Source organism: Odontesthes bonariensis, chromosome 11 (genome assembly GCF_027942865.1).
Source record: "Odontesthes bonariensis isolate fOdoBon6 chromosome 11, fOdoBon6.hap1, whole genome shotgun sequence".
NCBI classification, from domain to species: domain Eukaryota; kingdom Metazoa; phylum Chordata; class Actinopteri; order Atheriniformes; family Atherinopsidae; genus Odontesthes; species Odontesthes bonariensis.
Genome location: NC_134516.1, coordinates 33,997,349 through 34,019,159, shown reverse-complemented (window position 1 = coordinate 34,019,159; position 21,811 = coordinate 33,997,349). Strand labels below are relative to the sequence as shown.

At 42.0% G+C, this 21,811-nt stretch overlaps 1 long non-coding RNA gene and 6 other non-coding genes across 7 annotated transcripts; 5 read left to right on the top strand and 2 right to left on the bottom strand.

The window, feature by feature from the left end:
• The first annotated feature begins 2,399 nt into the window (after positions 1–2,399).
• Positions 2,400–2,473, top strand: trnat-ugu (transfer RNA threonine (anticodon UGU)). Its single transcript has one exon. It is a non-coding gene; the product is annotated as a tRNA-Thr (tRNA).
• A 262-nt stretch (positions 2,474–2,735) lies between these two features.
• On the top strand, positions 2,736–2,809 carry trnat-agu (transfer RNA threonine (anticodon AGU)). The gene has a single exon. It is a non-coding gene; the product is annotated as a tRNA-Thr (tRNA).
• A 2,721-nt stretch (positions 2,810–5,530) lies between these two features.
• On the top strand, positions 5,531–5,604 carry trnat-ugu (transfer RNA threonine (anticodon UGU)). Its single transcript has one exon. It is a non-coding gene; the product is annotated as a tRNA-Thr (tRNA).
• Positions 5,605–5,861: 257 nt separating this feature from the next.
• trnat-ugu (transfer RNA threonine (anticodon UGU)) lies at positions 5,862–5,935 on the top strand. Its single transcript has one exon. It is a non-coding gene; the product is annotated as a tRNA-Thr (tRNA).
• A 4,308-nt stretch (positions 5,936–10,243) lies between these two features.
• trnai-aau (transfer RNA isoleucine (anticodon AAU)) lies at positions 10,244–10,317 on the top strand. Its single transcript has one exon. It is a non-coding gene; the product is annotated as a tRNA-Ile (tRNA).
• A 3,490-nt stretch (positions 10,318–13,807) lies between these two features.
• Positions 13,808–15,134, bottom strand: LOC142391442 (uncharacterized). The gene is made up of 3 exons (XR_012770567.1): positions 14,924–15,134; positions 14,267–14,413; positions 13,808–14,052 (listed from the first exon to the last, which is right to left on the bottom strand). It is a non-coding gene; the product is annotated as an uncharacterized LOC142391442 (long non-coding RNA).
• Positions 15,135–20,011: 4,877 nt separating this feature from the next.
• On the bottom strand, positions 20,012–20,085 carry trnat-agu (transfer RNA threonine (anticodon AGU)). Its single transcript has one exon. It is a non-coding gene; the product is annotated as a tRNA-Thr (tRNA).
• Positions 20,086–21,811: the final 1,726 nt, after the last annotated feature.

Sequence of the window (21,811 nt, the reverse complement as noted above, 5' to 3'; positions counted from 1 at the left end):
GGCTAAAGCTCCTAGCTGAGGGCAGAAGATTAATATTAAATGGACTTTGCATATTGATGCAAATAGAAAGTATAAGCCTTACAACTCTCACGCAATATTAAGACTGGTCGGAGTCCGAGTCCGAGAGCAGTGGGGACGATGATGGTGATCATGGTGATTTTTAATTGCGAGTAGATGTACGAAGTGCTGTGGGTTGCGTGTGTTGCCCTCAGCACCAGCCGCTCACACCACCGGGGACAGAGGAAGCAGAGAGACCTGCGGTCGGTACTTGTGTCTGTGTCTCCCTGGCGGAGAGCGGACACACCGCGTGATGGTTGCCCTGAAATCAGCCGGAGCGCATCCCGCCGTGTTCAGCTCCCTGCGGTGCGGACACTCAGGTGGAGCGTGGAAATCAGCCGGCAGAGCGATCATCAAGAGCCCCGACGTGGACGCTTGAGACGCTTGAGAGACGCTTGAGAGTGTGTCCGCTCTCCGCCAGGTGGATTCTCCCTGAGTGTCCGCACCGCAGGGAGCTGAACACGGCGGGATGCGCTCCGGCTGATTTCACCAGAGAGGAGGCAGGCGAACAGGGAGACACAGAGTTCCGACCGCAGGTCTCTCTGCTTCCTCTGTCCCCGGTGGTGTGAGCTGCTGAGGGCAACACACGCACCCACAGCACTTCGTACATCTACTCGCAATAAAAAATCACCATGACCACCATCATCGTCCCCACTGCTCTCGGACTCAGACTCCGACCCACTGTCACTGGCAATGGCTGGCTCGAACCTGTATGGTTCTAGCCCCAATCCCTCCTCGGTTTCTTCCTCAGGCTCTTCATTGTCTTCTTCATTGTCATCAACAATATTAGGCTTGAAATTTGCCGTGAAGAAACTGTCCAGGTCTAGCAAACTGCTGGCTTCGCTACTAGAACTACTAGTATCAGACACGGTGACTCCAGCAGTTGGCACGCGTGACGTCACGCACCTGTCGTCGGTTTGCCAAAATTCGAGTCAAATGTGGTGATAGTTTATTGGGCCTAATCAGGACTATCCAGGGGCCTAAAATTAGTGAATTAGACTGTGAAAGGCAGTCTGTGATAGAGTTCTCAACGGGTCTGGTCGGCCCGAAAACCCGACGGGACCCGCGGGTTCGGGCCGGGTTCGGGTCGAAAATATAAGCAGATGACTCGGGTCGGGTCGGTCCTCGGGCTTAATCTTTTCCGCCCAGTGAAAAAAAAAATGTATTAATCATCGCTGCCGTATACCATGAATCATGGTGAATTTCCCCTTGGGGATCAATAATATCTATCTATCTATCTATCTATTGAAAGTCTGCATGTAGCGGGGACAGACATGACACCGCTGCCGTTATCCTGCCGATAACGATAACTTTACTGACTCACGGTTGCTAAAAGTTAACTTGGAAAGAAGCACTAGTTCCTTGGACCGTTTGATTAAACAAAACAAAGGCCAGACGTGTCGTGGATTACATGAACTTCTGCACAGATTGATCTCTGAAGAGACAGCTCCTTCCTCTGACCCATTTCGAAGACTGACCATTTCTAACAAACAAAAAAAAAGCTTTTTCTTGAGCGCCATAACTTAAGTCTGTCTCAGGAGTTGAAGTCCTTCATGAAAATGATGATTTGTAACTGTTGAATGTCAAAGGTGAACACACGTGTATGTCGTTGTTGTGGCCGAGAGGTTAAGGCGATAGATTAGAAATCCATTGGGGTCTCCCCGCGCAAGTTCCAGTCCTGCCGACAAAGATAACATTATTGACTCAGGGTTGCTAAAAGTTAACCTAGAAAGAAACACAAGTTCCTTGGACCATTTGATTAAACAAAACAAAGGCCAGATGTGTCGTTGATCACATCATCTGGTAAACTGGTAAATGAGCTGCTGAAAAACTGGCAGAAGTGGACCTTCCAACGTGACAGTGACAGGAAGTAATCAGCTGAAGTCGTCCGGAGATTAACAGAGAACACAAATCAACATTCTGGAATCCGGACTTCACTTCCATCCTGAATCTGTGGTTGGAACCACAGACCAGCAGAGACAGAACAGAAGCCTTCACAAAGTTGTGATGTCATCACTGTAGTGACATCACAATCGATGTCATCTCTGATCTTGTTTGACATCACAAAGTTTATACAGGCCAGAAATTTTCACTGCTTTTTCACAGTTGGTCAGGAGTTTATCTGAAGAAACACGTCCAGTTTTTGAAGCATATTTGAAAGTCACAGCAAACGGTTTTCACATCGCCTAAAACAGACTTTATTACTATCTTAAATAATCATTTTAACAAGCACTTAGAAGCAATGCTTACTTACTAACTTGAATAGTCATTTTGATTTTAAGTACTTACAAACAACAAGAAAAATGTTTGCTTTATTCTTTCATCAATTTTATGAACCATGTGGCGCTGTGGCTTAGTTGGTCAAAGTGCCTGTCTTGTAAACAGGAGATCCTGGGTTCAAATCCCAGCAGTGCCTGTAGGCCTTCTGAGCTAGCTATGACTTAGCATGAGAAACAGGTAGTTAACAGGGTTCTACTGAATGCTTTGCATTGTTGGTCTTCTTCAAATGATGGACCTTTCAATGAGCATTGTTGTTATTATGAGTCTGTTCTTTGGTCAGACTTGATAAAAATGTTTTTTAGAAGTCCCAGTTAGTTTTGGGAGAGTCTCTGGAGCTCATTTCCTGAAATGGATCCAGTTCCTGCTCTTTATTCTTTCATCAGTTTTATGAACCATGTGGTGCTGTGGCTTAGTTGGTCAAAGTGCCTGTCTAGTAAACAGGAGATCCTGGATTCAAATCCCAGCAGTGCCTGTGGGCCTTCAGAGCAAGCTATGAATTAGCATGTAAAACAGCTTAGTATCAGCTTTCTACAAAATCCTTTTCACTCGTCCACTTAATGAAAGTGCGTCTAAATTGCACAAAGCTTTAAAAGTGTCATTTATGCCTATTTTTTAGTAGGTCAAAGTGCCTGTCTAGTAAACAGGAGGTCCTGGGTTCAAATCCCAGCAGTGCCTTAAGGTGTTATTATTTAAGTCAACATGGTGCCATAACTGTTTACAGCAGTGCTTCGCAGTGCTGGACTTCCAAAGCAGTCTGAACTTGGAGGCACTTTATCTCATGGCTTTAACTTAATTCTAAATTCTTGAGGTACTGAAGATTGAACTGGGACTTAATCCAATGTTTTCACATATAGAGATAATTTGAATAACATCAAGCCCTAATTTATGCAGAGATCACATGAATATTGGAAATAAATCACAAAAACCACTTCCTGAGGTGGATCCAGTTCATGCTCTTTATTCTTTCATCAGTTTCTTCATCAAATGATGGACCTTTCAATGAGCATCATGGTTATTATGAGTCTGTTTTTTGGTCAGACTCGATAAAAATGTTTTTTAGAAGTCAGATTTAGTTTTGGGAGAGTCTCTGGAGCTCATTTTCTGAAATGGATCCAGTTCCTGCTCTTTATTCTTTCATCAGTTTATGAACCATGTGGTGCTGTGGCTTAGTCGGCCAAAGTGTCTGTCTAGTAAACAGGAGGTCCTGGGTTGAAATCCCAGCATTGCCTGTGGGCATTCAGAGCAAGCTATGACATAGCATAAAAAACAGCTTATTATCAGCTTTCTACTAAATCCTTTTCACTGCTCCACTTAATGAAAATGCGTATAAATAGCACACAGCTTTTAAAGTCTCATTTATGCCTATTTTATCTTTTCCGAGGGTAATTTTCCTCTGTTCGCATAACACGTCAAATGGTTAGGGTACTGTACGGTGGAAGTTCTCCTCCTGTCACACTACATAACATCAAAATGAACGTAAAAACCTTGAAATAGTCAGAGTTAGAGTAAAAGCTGAGGGCAGGGCGTCATTTCCTTGAACTATGTAGCGGAAAATAATACGCAAATGCATAAAAAAGCCTTTTAAAAACACAGTAAATGACTTGGCGTGTTATAAGTACACCGCTTCATGAGATCTGGCTTTAACTGGTGAAATTGCCTTCCTCATGAAAACCCAGGGTCTGAGTTGAAAACCCAACAATATCTGCAAAATATGATGAAATTTTGAACCAATTGGAGGCACTTCTAATCATGGCTTTAACTATTCTTGAGGTACAGAATCATAAAAAACATTTTCTGAGGTGCGACTTGCAGGAGTGCGGTGAATGCTGAACCTCTCTGCAAGATCCCTGGGAGGAAAACCCACTGACAGGTACATCAGGAAAAGAAGAAACTCGTCAATGGGTCTCAGTTTCTGTTGAGATATAAAAAGGCCTCTGTTTAGTTACCTTGACATTGACATTAGTATTACAATGCATAAATCAGAAAACTTTTGTTTAGTTTTTTTGTGTTTTTGTTTTGTTCGTTTGTTTGTTTTCAGTAACGTTTTACATTATGCATTGCTGTTTCGTGTGTAATTAGTTTTTTTTTATGTGAAAGCAATAAAAACTATATTAACAAAAAAGGCCTACACCTTTTAATATCACGTCACGTTACATCATCACTTACCGTTGCTGGGTGATGGACTGTGCTGGTGCTGGCAGAGGCTGTCTTGGCGCTAGTTACGCGCACCATCTTGTGGGTCACGGCAGGTTTGATTAATGTCCAGAATGCCATGAAACTCCTGTAGGACGCAAACCTGGTATAAAACAGACGCTCGATGCCAAAATGCTGACGATGTTTGAGGACTTTTAATTGCTGCTGTAACTCCCTAACCTGACGATGTAGAGCTTCGTTCTCGTCGGCTAAATTACTCGCCCTCTCTCCTGTTTGAGGGACTACACAGTAATCATGAACACACATATATGTCGTTGTCGCGGCCGAGAGGTTGAGGCGATGGATTAGAAATCCATTGGGGTCTCCCCGCGCAGGTTCCAGTCCTGCCGACAACGATAACATTATTGACTCAGGGTTGCTAAAAGTTAACCTGGAAAGAAGCACAAGTTCCTTGGACCATTTGATTAAACAAAACAAAGGTCAGATGTGTCGTTGATCACATCAACTGGTAAATGAACTGCTGAAAAAGTGGCAGAAGTGGACCTTCCAACGTGACAGTGACAGGAAGTAATCAGCTGAAGTCGTCCAGAGATTAACAGAGAACACAAATCAACATTCTGGAATCCGGACTTCACTTCCATCCCGAATCTGTGGTTGGAACCACAGACCAGAAGAGACAGAACAGAAGCCTTCACAAAGTTGTGATGTCATCACTGTAGTGACATCACAATCGATGTCATCTCTGATCTTGTTTGACATCACAAAGTTTATACAGGCCAGAAATTTTCACTGCTTTTTCACAGTTGGTCAGGAGTTTATCTGAAGAAACACGTCCAGTTTTTGAAGCATATTTGAAAGTCACAGCAAACGGTTTTCACATCGCCTAAAACAGACTTTATTACTATCTTAAATAATCATTTTAACAAGCACTTAGAAACAACGCTTACTTACTAACTTGAATAGTCATTTTGATTTTAAGTACTTACAAACAACAAGAAAAATGTTTGCTTTATTCTTTCATCAGTTTTATGAACCACGTGGTGCTGTGGCTTAGTTGGTCAAAGTGCCTGTCTTGTAAACAGGATATCCTGGGTTCAAATCCCAGCAGTGCCTGTGGGCCTTCAGAGCTAGCTATGACTTAGCATGAGAAACTGGTAGTTAACAGGGTTCTACTGAATGCTTTGCATTGTTGGTCTTCATCAAATGATGGACATTTCAATGAGCATCATGGTTATTATGAGTCTGTTCTTTGGTCAGACTTGATAAAAATGTTTTTTAGAAGTCCCAGTTAGTTTTGGGAGAGTCTCTGGAGCTCCTGAAATGGATCCAGTTCCTGCTCTTTATTCTTTCATCAGTTTTATGAACCATGTGGCGCTGTGGCTTAGTTGGTCAAAGTGCCTGTCTTGTAAACAGGAGATCCTGGGTTCAAATCCCAGCAGTGCCTTAAGGTGTTATTGCGTACGTCAACATGGTGCCATAACTGTTTACAGCAGTGCTTTGTGTTGGGCTTCCAAAACAGCCTGTACTTAGAGCCACCAATCAAGGTAAGCACAACATAGATATACATGGAGAATCCGAAAGAATGTCAATTAAATGTGTTTGAGTTAAATTGAAGTTTCTTTATTTATTTATGTTTTTTTTTTTTTTTTTATAGGATCCAGGAAGCAAGAGCTGGATGAAGCTCTTTTGGACTTCATTGTGAAGGACTCCCAGCCTTTCACTGTGGTTGATGGTCCTGGATTCAGGGCATTTGTGGCAAAACTGGATCCTACATACGCCATTCCAAGTAGGAATATGGTTAAGGCCGTGGTGGAGAAGAGGTATGTGGAGGAAAAGGAGAAGGAGAAGGAGAAGGCGAAGGCTGAGTTGCTGACTACCGACAGTGTCAGCCTCACAGCAGATATGTGGACATCCATTAATATGGATGCATATCTGGCTGTACCCTGCCATTTTGTTGCAGCTGAAGAGCAGCTGTCCACAACTGTGCTGGGAGTCCATCCTTTCCCCAGTAGCCACACAGCTGAAAACATTGCAGCTGTTGTGCAGGAGCTGATGGAGGAGTGGGGAATTGGTGGAAAAGTGAAATGTTTGGTGACGGATGCAGCACAAAATATGATAGCCACTGCCAGGATCTTGAATGTTAGGCATGCTGTCTGCATAGCCCATGCCCTCAACCTGATTGTGAAAAAATCAATTGATGCAACTCCTGGTTTTGATGACATCAGGTCAAGGGTCCGGAGGATTGTAACATATTTTAAAAGCAGCACCACAGCCGAGGAACGCCTTCAGCAGGTGCAAATGATCCGCCCTGTGATGAAATTGATGCAGGAAGTGGAAACCCGGTGGAACAGCACTTTTGTAATGCTTCGGTGGATTTATGAACAGAGAGAAGCAGTTGCAGCAGCTCTGGCTACTCTTTCTACGGATTTGGCTCCTTTAACAGCCAATGAGTATGATGCGACAGCTCAGTGCATTAAAATGTTGTCACCATTTTAGGCAGCGACTGTGGAGCTCTCACAAGAGCGAAGAGTATCAGGCTCCAAAGTAGCTCCACTAATACGCATGTTAAAGCACACACTAAATCAGTTGCTAAGTGGAGCTACAATAGATATGGCCAAACAGCTGGGACATAATTTAAACCGAATAATGACTGAAAAGCTCTCTGGTGTAGAGATGACAAGTCTCAACTCCATGGCTACATTGCTGGATCCCTGATTTAAGACACTTGGATTTCACAGTCCCAACAACTGTGACACGGCGGTAAAACGCCTGAAAGGGGAATGTGCGGCATTGAAGGCAACAACATCAGAACCGTCTACATCGGCAGCACCACAGCCAGCACCTGCTGAAGCTTCCAAAGGTAAGACACAATCTCATGCCACATTGATGTAATTGAAAATATATTCTGTAATCTGTAATGTGCCCCCCCACAGGTATTAACCTGTGGAAGCTTCTGGACAATGATGCAGAGGATGCACAAAAATGGAAAAATGCAACAGCAGATTCTATAGTGGAGGTGCAGCAATACCTATCTGCTCCTGCTCTGGACCGATCAGAAGATCCACTTAAATATTGGGCACAGCACAAAACTATATATCCAAATCTGTACCACCTAGCCAAACAGTTCCTGGTCACACCAGCCTCCTCTGTTCCCTGTGAAAGGGTATTTTCCAAAGCTGGAGAAATTGTTTCCAAAAACATAAATCGTTTGAGCCCTTCTACGGTGGAAAAACTACTTTTTTTAATAAAAACACGTGAAGGAACACAAGAACCCTCTTTATTACACCAAGCACACTCCCAAAGACAATATGAATGACAAACCAAAAATGTTCACATTGTTATTAAATTATTGTTTCATGGGTAAATCTTTAATGAGGTACTAAAAACACATATATACAAGACACATAAGTGTTATTATAGTGTTATTATATACACAAGAGATGCATCACATTCGCAGGGCTTTATTTGGTGCAACAATTGCTGCTGCCAGTAGATGTCACCCAAGGGAATTGAATGAAGCTTCGGTAGTGAACCACTTTGACACAATGGTTCAAAATGATTCAAAACTTCACAAAGCCTCATTTTGCAAACACTACAATCAATCAATCAAAAACTGTAAAAGACAGCTTGTGCTTATACCTCAGGAGGAACCCAGCAGCTGTCATGGTGAAAACAAGCTATGAGAGGAAACAGCAAGGGTGAAGGTTTATAAATAATGCCACAGACCAGCCCAGACCAATCAAAGCTTAACGTGCTACAACAGACAGCTGCTTGTGAGAGCCTATCAGGACAGGTGGACGCTGGAGGCTCATCTGGTTGGTTTGGTATCAGCCTCATTGTCTCCTCTCGCCTCCACCCTCCTGTCTGTGCTAAAGGCACTTAGTCACTGCCAAATATTTTACTGTCGTAAAATAGCTCTACCCAATTTGTCGTAATTCTCAGATTTTCTATTTCAGTTAAACGTAGAAGCTGGAAATAACATCCTAGATGTTGAGTTTTCACACCGACCCACTCACACATTTAACAAGTTAACTGAGGCCTGAGATGTAGCTCTTATTGGTCCTTTAAAGGAGACATGTTTTGCCCTTTTTGGTACAATTTCCCGAGGTCTTACTGAAATGTGTGAGACAGGTCAGGAGCTCCTGGTCTTGTTGGCCAAGTTTTTCCCCCAAAAGTGTATTTTATTTCCTAAACATGATGCTTTTCTAACTTTAACCCAGTATTTTTAATGTTTTACACCTTTCGACCAAGTAGTTTTGTAAAAAAAGGTGAAAAACGAATGAAGGAAACAACGGTCTCACAGCAGTTCAGAGACTGGTGTCAAACACAAGTCCCGTGTTTAGGAGATGGCTGACTATCCTCTGCATCCTTTTTAATCTCCTGACTTGGTCAGTGTTACTTGTTGATAATCCAGCGGTGCAGGATGATGTTTCCTGTTAGTTTTGGCAGAACTGGTGCTCAGCTGCTGGCACAGAGGAATAACTGGCCCAGCAAAGAGCCTCGAACAAATAACCAACCGGATGATCCAGAACTTCCTGCAGCTAAACAAAGATAAAACAGAGGTCATTGTCAGCTGTTAAAAATCTGAGCTCAGCTTCAGGCTGTGATGTTAAAAGCCACAAACCAAGCAGGCATCTGGGTGTTATTATGGACTCAGAGCTGAACTTCAGCAGCCAGATCAGCTCAGTTAGGAAGTCAGCCGACTATCACCTGGAGATAAATCACTTTATTTTGAGGCTTTTTCTTCAAATTAAAGCCCCACTTTCATAATTACTCGGAAAAACCAGAAAGACATGTTCTTAGAACTATTAAAAAGTTCTAATTAGAAATAGTGCAAGTTCGGTGCCATCTGTTGGTTTCCTTAGCGAGGAAATTGTTTTTGAATTGCTCTGTATAAATGAATTGATTGATTGGATTATAATTACAATGAATTGAACTCCAATTGGCCTGAATTGGACTTTATTACTGAAGTGCCCTGAGATGACATTTGTTGTAATTGTAATAGTTTATTTTGGCAACATTTAAAAAAAAAACTGACATTATTCTGTCTTGGGAAACACTGCTGGTGGCTTCGTTGGTCAAAGTGCCTGTCTTGTAAACAGGAGATCCTGGGTTCAAATCCCAGCAGTGCCTTTAGGCCTTCAGAGCAAGCTATGACTTAGCATATAAAACAGCTTATTATCAGCTTTCTACTAAATCCTTTTCACTGCTCCACTTAATGAAAGTGTGTATAAATAGCACACAGTTTTTAAAGTCTCATTTATGCCTATTTTAGACTTTCAGAGTGTAATTTTCCTCTGTTCACATAACACGTCAAATGGTTAGGGTACAGTACGGTGGAGGTTCTCCTTCTGTCACACTACATAACATCAAAATGAACGCACAAACCATGAAATAGTCAGAGTTAGAGTAAAAGCTGAGGGCAGGACGCAATTTCCTTGAAATATGTAGTGGAAAATAATATGCAAAAACATAAAAAAGCCTTGTAAAAACACAGTAAATGACTTGGCGTGTAATAAGTACACCGCTTCATGAGATCTGGCTGTAACTGGTGAAAGTGACTTCCTCATGAACACCAGGGTCTGAGTTGAAAACCCAACAATATCTGCAAAATATGATGAAGTTTTGAACCAACTGGAGGCACTTCTACTCATGGCTTTAACTATTCTTGAGGTACAGAATCACAAAAAACACTTCCTGAGGTGGATCCAGTTGCTGCTCTTTATTCTTTCATCAGTTTTATGAACCATGTGGCGCTGTGGCTTAGTTGGTCAAAGTACCTGTCTAATAAACAGAAGATCCTGGGTTCAAATCCCAGCACTGCCTTAAGGTGTTATTATGTACGTAAACATGGTGCCATAACTGTTTTCAGGAGTGCTGGACTTCCAAAACAGTCTGTAATTGGAGGCACTTCATCTCATGGTTTTCATCAGTGCTTCTCAAAGTGTGGGGCCTAGCTGTTCAGCTAGTCCTTCAATGGCATCATGAGTGTATTTAATAAAACGCTGTTGGTTATAAAAAAGATAATTGATCCAGTCCACATTTTTGTTAATAGTAGGCCATAAGAAAATTGACTCAAACCAGCAGCTATCTGATTTCTGGCTTTGTATTCGTCAGGGACACCTCTGGGGAAACAGCGCATCGCCGCACAGGGAGCGCCGATTTGCACCAGTCTGTGTCCTACTGTCAGTATTTGACAACCTCTAGCAATGGGATTGCGCTTCAAATGCCCCGGAGTTCCCCTTTTAGTGGACCAGTGAAATTGTGTTCAATCAATCCTCCTGATTGGGATGACGCTGTGACGCTTTGTGGTAAGACGTGTTGCATCACTTCCTGTTACCTTGCTTGTGCACTGTGGAATTTCTTGCTCCGCTTGGAGTACTGATAATCACTTTATTTCATTCTATAACTTACACAATTTTGCATAGTTAAACTCTATAGCTTACCGTTCTGTTCTAACACACTCCTACAGATCTTAATTCTCACTTTTTAACGGTGTGGCTACCGGTTCTCTTCCTCCTTCTCCTGCTTTCACCTGCTCGATAGCGAGTCAGGTCCCTTTTGCCAGTGTGGAGCCACCTAGCGTAGCTAGCTCAATTAGGCTCCCCCTAGCAGAACCTGAGCAGCCAGGATTACAACGTGGCTGGGTGACTGTAAGGAAGAGGCATAGCTCTAAAGTCAAGCCCGTTGTTCACCATCGACCTGTCCATGCTTCAAACAGATTTTCCCCACTCAGCGACACACCCGCTGAGGAAAAAGCCCTGGTAATTGGCAGCTCTATAGTCAGAAACGTGGCATTGGAGACACCAGCGGCCATAGTCAAATGCATTCCAGGGGCCAGAGCAGGCGATATAGAATCCTATTTAAAACTGCTGGCTAAGGATAAACGTAAATATGGTAAAATAGTTATTCACGTCGGCGTTAATGACACCCGGCTACGCCAATCGGAGGTCACTGAAATTAATGTTGCATCGGTGTGTAATTTTGCCAAAACAATGTCGGACTCCGTAGTTTTCTCTGGACCCCTGCCAAATCTGAGCAGTGATGACATGTTTAGCCGCATGTCGTCCTACAATCGCTGGTTGTCTAGATGGTGTCCAGCAAACAACGTGGGCTACATAGATAATTGGCAATCTTTCTGGAGAAAACCTGGTCTGATGAGGAGAGACGGCATCCATCCCACTTTGGAAGGAGCAGCTCTCATTTCTAGAAATATGGATGAATTTATTTGCCACCCTAAAACATGACAACCCAGGGTTCAGACCAGGATGCAGAGTTGTAGTCTTATACACTTCTCTGCAGCTTCCCACCTGCTGCTACCCACCCAATCGATTAACACAAAAGGAGCAAATCCTCTTGTGCAAAAAGAAATGATTAAATCAAAAACTTTAACTGAACAAAAACATCAAACTATTAAATGTGGGTTGCTGAATATCAGATCTCTCCTTTCGAAGTCTCTGTTAGTGAATGAGTTAATTTGTGATCATCATATTGATATATTTTGTCTTACAGAAACCTGGCTGCAGCAGGAGGATCATGTTAGCATTAATGAATCAACTCCCTCTGACTGTTTAAATGTTCACGTTCCTCGAATCACAGGCAGAGGAGGAGGAGTGGCAGCTATTTTCAGATCAGGGTTACTCATCAGTCCCAGACCCAAGATTAGTTTGAGCTCTTTTGAATCTCTGATTCTCAGTTTTTCCCACGCAAAGTGGAAATCCCAGAAATCTCTTGTGTTTGTTGTTGTGTATCGTCCACCTGGCCCTTATTCTGAGTTTCTGTCTGAATTCTCAGAGTTTTTATCCCAGTTAGTGCTGAGTACAGATAAAGTCATTGTAGTGGGTGACTTTAAAGTTCCCATGGCATGGTATAGTAGTGGCGCTTTAAATGGGCTTTCGAAGGCTTCAGGATGTTATACCCCCAGGCGTTCTCAAAATTCACCCGAAAAAGGCAGATTTGGCCACTTAGAAGAAAGCCGCATTTCAGCGCTCTCTCCAGTGCCCTGTTTTCCTAATGAGAAGCAAGGAGGAGCGCGAGGGGTGTGTCATGGCTGAATGGGGGCGTGTCTGATTCTCTGTTTTGGCTCCGCGCATGTTAGCTGCCTGCTAGTAGGAAAAAAAAATAGAAATGGCAGGTGAGCAAACCATCGTACCTTTCGCCTTCGACCCGGAATTGGACCCTGAAGCGAGGCGCAGGCAGTTCAGCAACAAACTGCAGATCAGCAGCGGCTTCAGCAAAACGTCTCAGAATGGTGAGTTTGAAATGTTATGTCTGGAAACGTTTATAGTTGGGTCGGTCCGAACCACTGAGGTGCACAGATACTAGCAGTGGCTTAGCCTACGGTAGCCTAATTAGAGCAGAAATTGTAGTCACTACATCAGGACTACCTAAAATATTATTTTGGCTTACAAAACGTATAAGTTCCCAACTTATTTTGCAATGTGGGCACGTATTTGCAGTGCTAACATTAGTGGGTATGGCTGCTGGCATCTCCAGTCTCTACACCAAGTAACTTTCTCAATGTCGCCTTGCATTGTACAACAGTAACACTGCCAAAGTATTTCCCATAGTACACATTGCCAACATGCAAATGATTCTCCACCCAGTGTTGACATAAGGGGAGCGATTTCTAACCAAGTTTTCTAGACAAAAAAACATACCTCATCATATCCTGACCAAGTGCTGGATCCAAAGTGTAACTACACGGAATGAAACTTATGCCACATATTTCTGTGTACACCTTTTTTAGTAGCCCGTCTTCACTGGGAACAGCCAGCTGTGCGTTGCCCATTTAGTTATACAGTAACCTATGGCATGCAAAAAACATGATAGTATTCTGACCAGTATGTAATTATTCTCCATGCTCACCTGTTAACTCATTTACTTCTCACTAAAGATGTTTCATTGTTATATTTGCCGGCATTACCTGAAAACAGAATATTATTACACTGCCTTTTTTTCAAAATAATAGGTGTCAATGGGGAATTTGCGAGATAATGCCCACAGAAAGGGAGAATAGATGCTGCATGGAGATCCCTCAGGTAACACTGTAAACATTTGGATCTACCTGTTTGGCAGTTTACGCCTGAGAAGAACCCATCGGTAAGCGTTGTAAAATAATCACTCATAGCCACATACATAAGAGTTTACAGTACACCCACCCAACAGAGCCTGATAATTCAACTATGCAGACAGTATGAAGAGTGTTTGTAGATTTATTTACAAGACATTAAAACACAATCAAGAATAATCCATAGGAATATGTAAATATGTACAACATAGCAATAACAGAAGAACAACAACATTCTCTTCAAGTGTAATTTTTTCTATCTGTTCTTCCAGGCGCTTCAGGTATTTGGCCTACAGGCAGTTTGTGGCGTGGTGCTGGGGCTTTTTGGGCCGCTGGATCAGAGTGGTCATACCTGCCTGTGTGGTCCTGCGTATCCGTGCCGAGTACCCCGATGATGAAGGACACTGCACCGGGTTTAGACTGCCTCGCGTGTGAAAAATTAGGTCCATCAGGACATCCACATACCCTTTCACACAGAACATTCATACACACTGTACACGCACAACATTTGTATATTTCAGTTAGTCATTTGTACATTTCAATGTTTATTTATATATTTATATTTGTTCTATTTATATATATTTATGTTTGTTTAGATTTCTATTTCTCACATTTTTTGTATTCCTATTTGTTGGAATTAACCTCAGTAAATTTGATAAAGGCAAAAGTAGTTGGACTTGAATTCTTGAACTTTTGAGGTCTTACCAAAGGTTGGCTTAGTCTTTTGACGTTTGACTGCACTCTCCCTTCTTGGATTTGGGAAAGGAGATTTTGAAGAGAGGTACACCGTCTGCTGTCTGGGCCTGTGGTCGGTTTGCATTTTCATTAAAGTGGATCGCTGCCAAGTACAGTCTGAAAGAACAAGAAACAATGTGTAAACAGTGTTTCTCACAGAATTTTCATTTGTCATGGTGGTGGGGGTTAGCTGGTAGAGACACATGCATCATCATGGGAGAGCATATGAAAAGCTCTTTTCCAAAATGCTATAGAAGCTGTTCTCATTACTTTTTTTTAAATCTGATTTCAAGCATCAGGAAAGTGATATCAGCTGAGATAGCATTTGAAACATTTAAATGCTGCTTTTAATGGTAGTAACAAATAAAACAATATTTTTGAAAGTAGGTATAAAACATTTTGGAAAAAAGTTTTCATATATTGTGAAGTTTCATAGGAACTATGATCTGAAAACCCCCTAAAAGTATACATTTTTTGGTAAATCAAATATAAATTACATTCACAAGACAATCTTTTCAGGGGACCTGGTCTAGGTGTTTTGTGCCTTATAGTGCTGGAGAAACCCGGCTCAATTATGACATTTCAGACAACAAAAACTTTCAACAACTACAAGGTAAAACATCTCACCTGCAAAGCATTCCAATATAGAGAAAGACAACATTCTTCGGTGTGGCTGCAGTCCTATTGACAATGGGGTCAGTCTGGCAGGCAGCATCCCTGGTCCGGGATGTCTGGACGTGAGCACTTGATGTGCTGGCCAGTGAAGAGTGAACCTGATGCAGACAGAGAGCACACATCTCATGGTTCGAAAGCCGAGCATTACACTCGTGATAAACTGACGTGTCCCGACAGATTTGAAGTCAAAATTGTGTTCGAATTGAAAGATACAAAATGGTGTATGTTCGAGGGTAGTCAGCAAACGTTTGCTAAACATCCTTCACCCAGCCACAACACCCGATCGCATATCACACACGAAAGACGCAGAAACGACTCGACGTTAAAAAAAAAAGTCACCAAACCGTAACAAATGCCCACAAAATATAAAGTCACCAATCTAAAGAAAGGCTTACAAAATATGAATTGTTATCGTCGGGCGTCATTTTCCGTGTCACAGACGTATCTAGCCGCAGAACATAACTAGACTTGCTTACCTAAGTATTCATGCTGTATGTAGTCCCCTATACGTAAGATACTTGGTCAAAAGACAAATGTCTTGTTTTACAACCAATTTTCCAAATCTAACCAGTTTAACAGAGTATTGGTTTTGTAGCGCAGTTTAGGTTTCATGGATAAATACCTCCACAGCTAATGTTGGCTAGTTAGCTGTCAGACTCATCCATAAAGTGCTAGCGGCTAGCAAATAATTATGACTTACTTGATCGGTGTGGGTAGCTGATGGACCGGCAAGGCTTGGCACTGATCCAGGCTTCAACTTCAGGTGTAGGGCAAAACCTGCCCTGTACTGTCCCAAGTTGTGAAATCATTCCTCTGAAATGTGTCGCGCAAACACTGACGCTCTTTGGAACATGCATGGGCACCCGTCCGTCTAAATGAAATTAGCCATTCCGTTTTCAAAGGTACAGAGGGTGGAAGCGGAAACATATTCTTCTCTTCATCTTCACATCCTGGCACAGTACATTTCGCATGGTAACGTCGTTTGGAAGCCATTGCTGTATCTTCTGTGACTGTCTTCAGTCGTGGCGAGTCTCGGTCTACTCTACATGAGTTGGGCGGGTAAGATACAGGTAGTTTACCAGCAGTGGGTGGAGACAGAGGGCGTGGCGGAGAGAGGGGGTGGGAAATTTTGATGAGCTCTATCCTGGCATGACGTCATGCCAGGAGCCTTGAGTCAACGAGACAATTCGAGGCGCTCTGTTCAAAACACGGAGGAAATGCTGTACTGCTCAGTGAATACATTTCGCAATTTCTACTCACTGGGGTGACTAAAGGAGGCTAGAGAAACTCATTTTAAGGCTCAAAAACCTCTGAAAGTGAAATTTTCATGCCATGGGACCTTTAATATTCATGTAGATGTTGAAAATGACAGCCTGAATATGAACTTTAATTCTATATTGGACTCTATTGGATTTTCTCAGAGTGTTCACAGACCGACTCACTGCCTTCAATTCAATTCAATTCAATTCAAAAATACTTTATTTATCCCAGAGGGAAATTAAATGTTGATGTAGCTCAATTAAATCAAGGAGTTATTATAGATGCTGATGGCTGTGGGCAGGAAAGATTTCCTGTAGCGGTCCGTTTTGCATCCAAACTGAAGAAGCCTTTGACTGAAGAGACTCTGTTTTCCGATAACAGTCTCATGGAGAGGATGTTCAGGGTTGTCCATAATTCTTTTGATTTTATGCAAAATCCTTCTTTGCATTATTGTCTCCAGAGATTCCACAGTCGTCCCCAGAACAGAACCAGCCTTAATCACACCCTTGATCTTGTTCTGACTTATGGCATTGAGAGTGAACAGTTAACAGTGTTCCCTCATAACCCTGTCTTATCTGACCATTTTCTGATAACCTTTGAGTTTACATTACTTGACTATATAGTTTCTGAGAAGAAATTTACGTATAGAAGATGTCTATCAGAGGATGCTGTAACCAGATTTAAAGAATTAATTCCATCATCCATTTCTTCTCTGCCATGTGCAGATATGACAGAGGACGACTACCTAAACTTTACTCCAGCAGCACTTGACTCTCTTGTTGACAGCACTATAGTTTCAATGCGTACAGCATTGAAACTATATTATAGTGGACAATGTTGTCCCTCTGAAAAGGAAGGTAATCAGTCAGAAAAGGTTGGCTCCTTGGTAGCTGCGTGCTTTAAAGCAGACTGCAAGAAAGCTGGAGAGACAGTGGCGTTCCTCTAATTTAGAAGAGTCTCAGTTAGTCTGGAAAGATAGTTTCATAATGTATAAGAAAGCCCTTCGTAAAGCTAGAACTGCTTATCATTTATCATTGATAGAAGAGAATAAGAACAATCCCAGGTTTCTTTTCAGCACTGTAGCCAGTCTGACAAAGAGTCCGAGCTCTGCTGAGCCAGTTATTCCTTTAACTCTCAGCAGTGATGATTTCCTGAGCTTTTTTATTAATAAAATTGTTTCTATCAGAGAGAAGATTGATGGAGTCCTTCCCACTATTATCAGTGATGTATCATCAAGTACAGCAGCTTTAGAAGTATCTTTAGAACCTGATTTGTATTTAGATGGCTTCTGCCCAGTTGATCTCTCTGAACTAACAACAGCAATGGTCTCTTCTAAACCATCAACTTGTGTTTTAGACCCAATCACAACCAGACTGTTCAAGGAGGTTTTCCCATTAATTGACACTTCCATATTGGATTTGATCAATCTGTCTTTGTTGACAGGATATGTACCTCAGACGTTTAAGGTTGCTGTAATTAAACCTTTCTTAAAAAACCTACTCTTGATTCAGAAGTGTTGGCTCATTATAGACCTATATCGAATCTCCCTTTTATGTCTAAAGTTCTTGAAAAAATAGTTGTAGCTCAGCTTTGTGATCACTTACACAGAAATAATCTGTTTGAAGAGTTTCAGTCAGGATTCAGAGTGCATCATAGCACAGAAACTGCACTGCTGAAAGTTACCAATGATCTCCTCTTAGTCTCTGATAGCGGACTTGTGTCTGTGCTTGTCCTGTTGGATCTCAGTGCTGCATTTGATACGGTCGATCACAGTATTTTATTACACAGACTTGAACATGTTATTGGGATTAAAGGAACTGCATTAGGCTGGTTTAAGTCATATTTATCTGATAGATTTCAGTTTGTTCTTGTAAATGAAGAATCTTCCTCACACACCAGAGTAAGTCATGGAGTTCCCTAGGGTTCTGTGCTTGGACCGATTCCTTTCACTTTATACATGCTTCCATTAGGTAACATTATTAGACAGCATGGCATAAATTTCCATTGCTATGCTGATGATACTCAGCTGTACTTATCTATAAAACCAGATGAACCAAATAGGTTGGTCAGACTACAAGCATGTTTTAAAGACATAAAGACCTGGATGACTCAGAACTGTCTGCTTCTAAATTCAGACAAAACTGAAGTCGTTATCTTTGGACCTGAGCGTTTCAGGGAGAAATTGTCTAGCTATATAGTTACTCTAGATGGTATTTCCTTGGCTTCTAGTTCTACAGTGAGGAACCTTGGAGTTATTTTTGACCAGAACTTATCATTTGACTCGCATATAAAACAGGTTTCTAGGACTGCCTTCTTGAATCTGATAGTGTGTCTGCTAGTGTGTCTTGTTCTGCCTCCACCTCTGGCACCCTCTATACTTTCATTACCCCCTACCCAAACCAGGGTTTGAATCCCATTCCCGCCTATCTTACCTCTTTTATTTCTCCCCCTACCCGAACCAGGGTTTGCATCTCCACCCCGCTGTGACTGGTGTGCAGTTGGTGAGAGTGAGTTCTATGGCTTTGTTTTTACTGGTATTTTTAGTGATTATAGGACTGTTTAGGTGAGTTTGTCTGCTGAATCTGCTAGTGTGTCTTGTCCTGCCTCCACCTCTGGCACCTTCTATACTTTCATTACCCCCTACCCGAACCAGGGTTAGAATCCCATTCCCGCTTATCTTACCTCTTTTATTTCTCCCCCTACCCGAACCAGGGTTTGCATCCCCACCCCGCTGTGACTGGTGTGCAGTTGGTGAGAGGCTGAGGTAGCTTGTGGCTGTAAAAAGATGGTTGTTGTGGTGTGAGGAGCAGATCTATATAGGGAGTAAAGGGAATTACTCACTGAGTCTGGTCCTTTATTTATTTTTTCATTAACACAAGTTTCTTGTGTTTACCTTTTTTATTTCCATATAAGTCCTTTTACATTACACTTAGCTGACGCTTTTTATCCAAAGCGACTTACATCTATTTAGATACAGGGTATTGGTGCAATGTGGGGTTAGGTGCCTTGCTCAAGGGCACTTCAGCCATGAATAGAGGTGTAGGGAGGGGTAATGGCGGGACTTGAACTTGCAACCCTCTGATCTTAAGTCCACCTCCCTAACCACTAGGCCACTGCTGCCAGTATAGGGATGACCTTGAATAGGGATGGCTCGGGTAATCCTGAAACATCCCATAGTTAAGCTGCTATAGGCCTAGACTGCTGGGGGGCCTCATCTGTCACACCTTTCCTCACTTTACTCTCTTTATGTATATGTGATAATATTGTGGTCATTAACTCGTGTTCCCCTGTTCCAACAGATATCCTTTGAATGGTGTTACAGTGCTGCCGCAGCCGCGGCCCCCTTCCCCCCCCCCCCTTTCTGTCTTCTCAAACCCCAGCTGGTCGAGGCGGATGGCCACCCTTCCTGAGTCTGGTTCTGCCAGAGGTTTCTTCCTGTTAAAAGGGAGTCGTTTCTCTCCACAGGCGCCTCAGGCACGCTCAGGCCGGGAGATTGGACCGAAAAACAAAAAGTTTTCAGTGCAATCTGTTGTTTTTTTTAGCTAGGAAATTGTTTTTGAATTGGCTCTATATGAACGAATTGGATTATTTTATGAATTATGATTATTATTAATTAATTGAATTCCAATTGGCTTGAATTGGACTTACTATCTAAGTGCCTTGAGATGACATTTGTTGTATTTGGCGCTATATAAATAAAAATTAATTGAAAAGGATTTAGTAGAAAGCTGATACTAAGCTCTTTTATATGCTAAGTAATAGCTTGCTCTGAAGGTCCACAGGCACTGCTGGGATTTGAACCCAGGATCTCCTGTTTACTAGACAGGCACTTTGGTCAACTAAGCCACAGCTCCACATGGTTCATAAAACTGATGAAAGAATAAAGCAAACATTTTGCTTGTTGTTCTTAAGTACTTCAAATCAAAATGACTATTCAAGTTAGCAAGTAAGCGTTGTTTCTAAGTGCTTGTTAAAATGATTAGTTAAGATAGTAATTAAGTGTTTTTTAGGCGATGTGAAAACCGTTTGCTGTGACTTTCAAATGTGCTTCAAAAACTGGACGTGTTTCTTCAGATAAACTCCTGACCAACTGTGAAAAAGCAGTGAAAATGTCTGGCCTGTATAAACTTTGTGATGTCAAACAAGATCAGAGACTACATTGATTGTGATGTCACCACAGTGATGACATCACAACTTTGTGAAGGCTTCTGTTCTGTCTCTTCTGGTCTGTGGTTCCAACCACAGATTCTGGATGGAAGTGAAGTCCGGATTCCAGAATGTCGATTTGTGTTCTCTGTTAATCTCCGGACGACTTCAGCTGATTACTTCCTGTCACTGTCACGTTGGAAGGTCCACTTCTGCCAGTTTTTCAGCAGCCAATATCATGTTTTCCACCAGCAGTGTTTTCCAAGACAGAATTATGTCAGTTTGTTTAAAATGTTGCCAAAATAAACTATTACAATTACAACAAACGTCATCTCAGGGCACTTCAGTAATAAAGTCCATTTCAGGCCAATTGGAGTTCAATTCATTGTAATTATAATCCAATTAATTCAATTCAGAATTAATCCAATTCATTCATTCAGAGCTATTCAAAAACTATTTCCTCGCTAAGGAAACCAACAGATAGCGCCAAACTGGCACTATTTCTAATTAGATAGAACTTTTTAATAGTTCTAAGATCATATCTTTCTGGGTTTATTTGCATTTTACAAAAAGTCCCGAGTAATTATGAAAGGGGGGTTTTAATTTGAAGAATAAGCCTCAAAATACAGTGATTTTTAGGAGTATGCAGGGATTCATTTCCATCTAAAGAACAGGTAAGTTATATTAAACAGTGGGCCGTGTGAGCAGCAATCAGGGGAGTAAGGAGTTCACAGATCATAGACAGAGGCAACCGTCCAACTATTCAAAGCTTTTAAAATGAGTAATAAAATCTGACAGGTAACCAGGGAAGGAAGTTCTTTAATCCTGGAAATATTCTCCAGGTGATGGTCGGCTTAATTCCTAACTGACCTGATCTGGCTGCTGAAGTTCAGCTCTGAGTCCATAATAACACCCAGATTCCTGCTTGGTTTGTGGTTTTTAACATCACAGCCTGAAGCTGAGCTCAGATTTTTAACAGGTGACAATGACCTCTGTTTTATCTTTGTTTAGCTGCAGGAAGTTCTGGATCATCCGGTTGGTTATTTGTTGGAGGCTCTTTGCTGGGCCAGTTATTCCTCTGTGCCAGCAGCTGAGCACCAGTTCTGCCAAAACTAACAGGAAACATCATCCTGCACCGCTGGATTATCAACAAGTAATACTGACCAAGTCAGGAGATTAAAAGGATGCAGAGGATAGTCAACCATCTCCTAAACACAGGACTTGTGTTTGACACCAGTCTTTGAACTGCTGTGAGACCGTTGTTTCCTTCATTCGTTTTTCACCTTTTTTTCTAACACTACTTGGTCGAAAGGTGTAAAACATTAAAAGTACTGGGTTAAAGTTAGAAAAGCATAATTTTTAGGAAATAAAATACACTTTTGGGGGAAAAACTTGGCCAATAAGACCAGGAGCTTGGGAAATTGTACCAAAAAG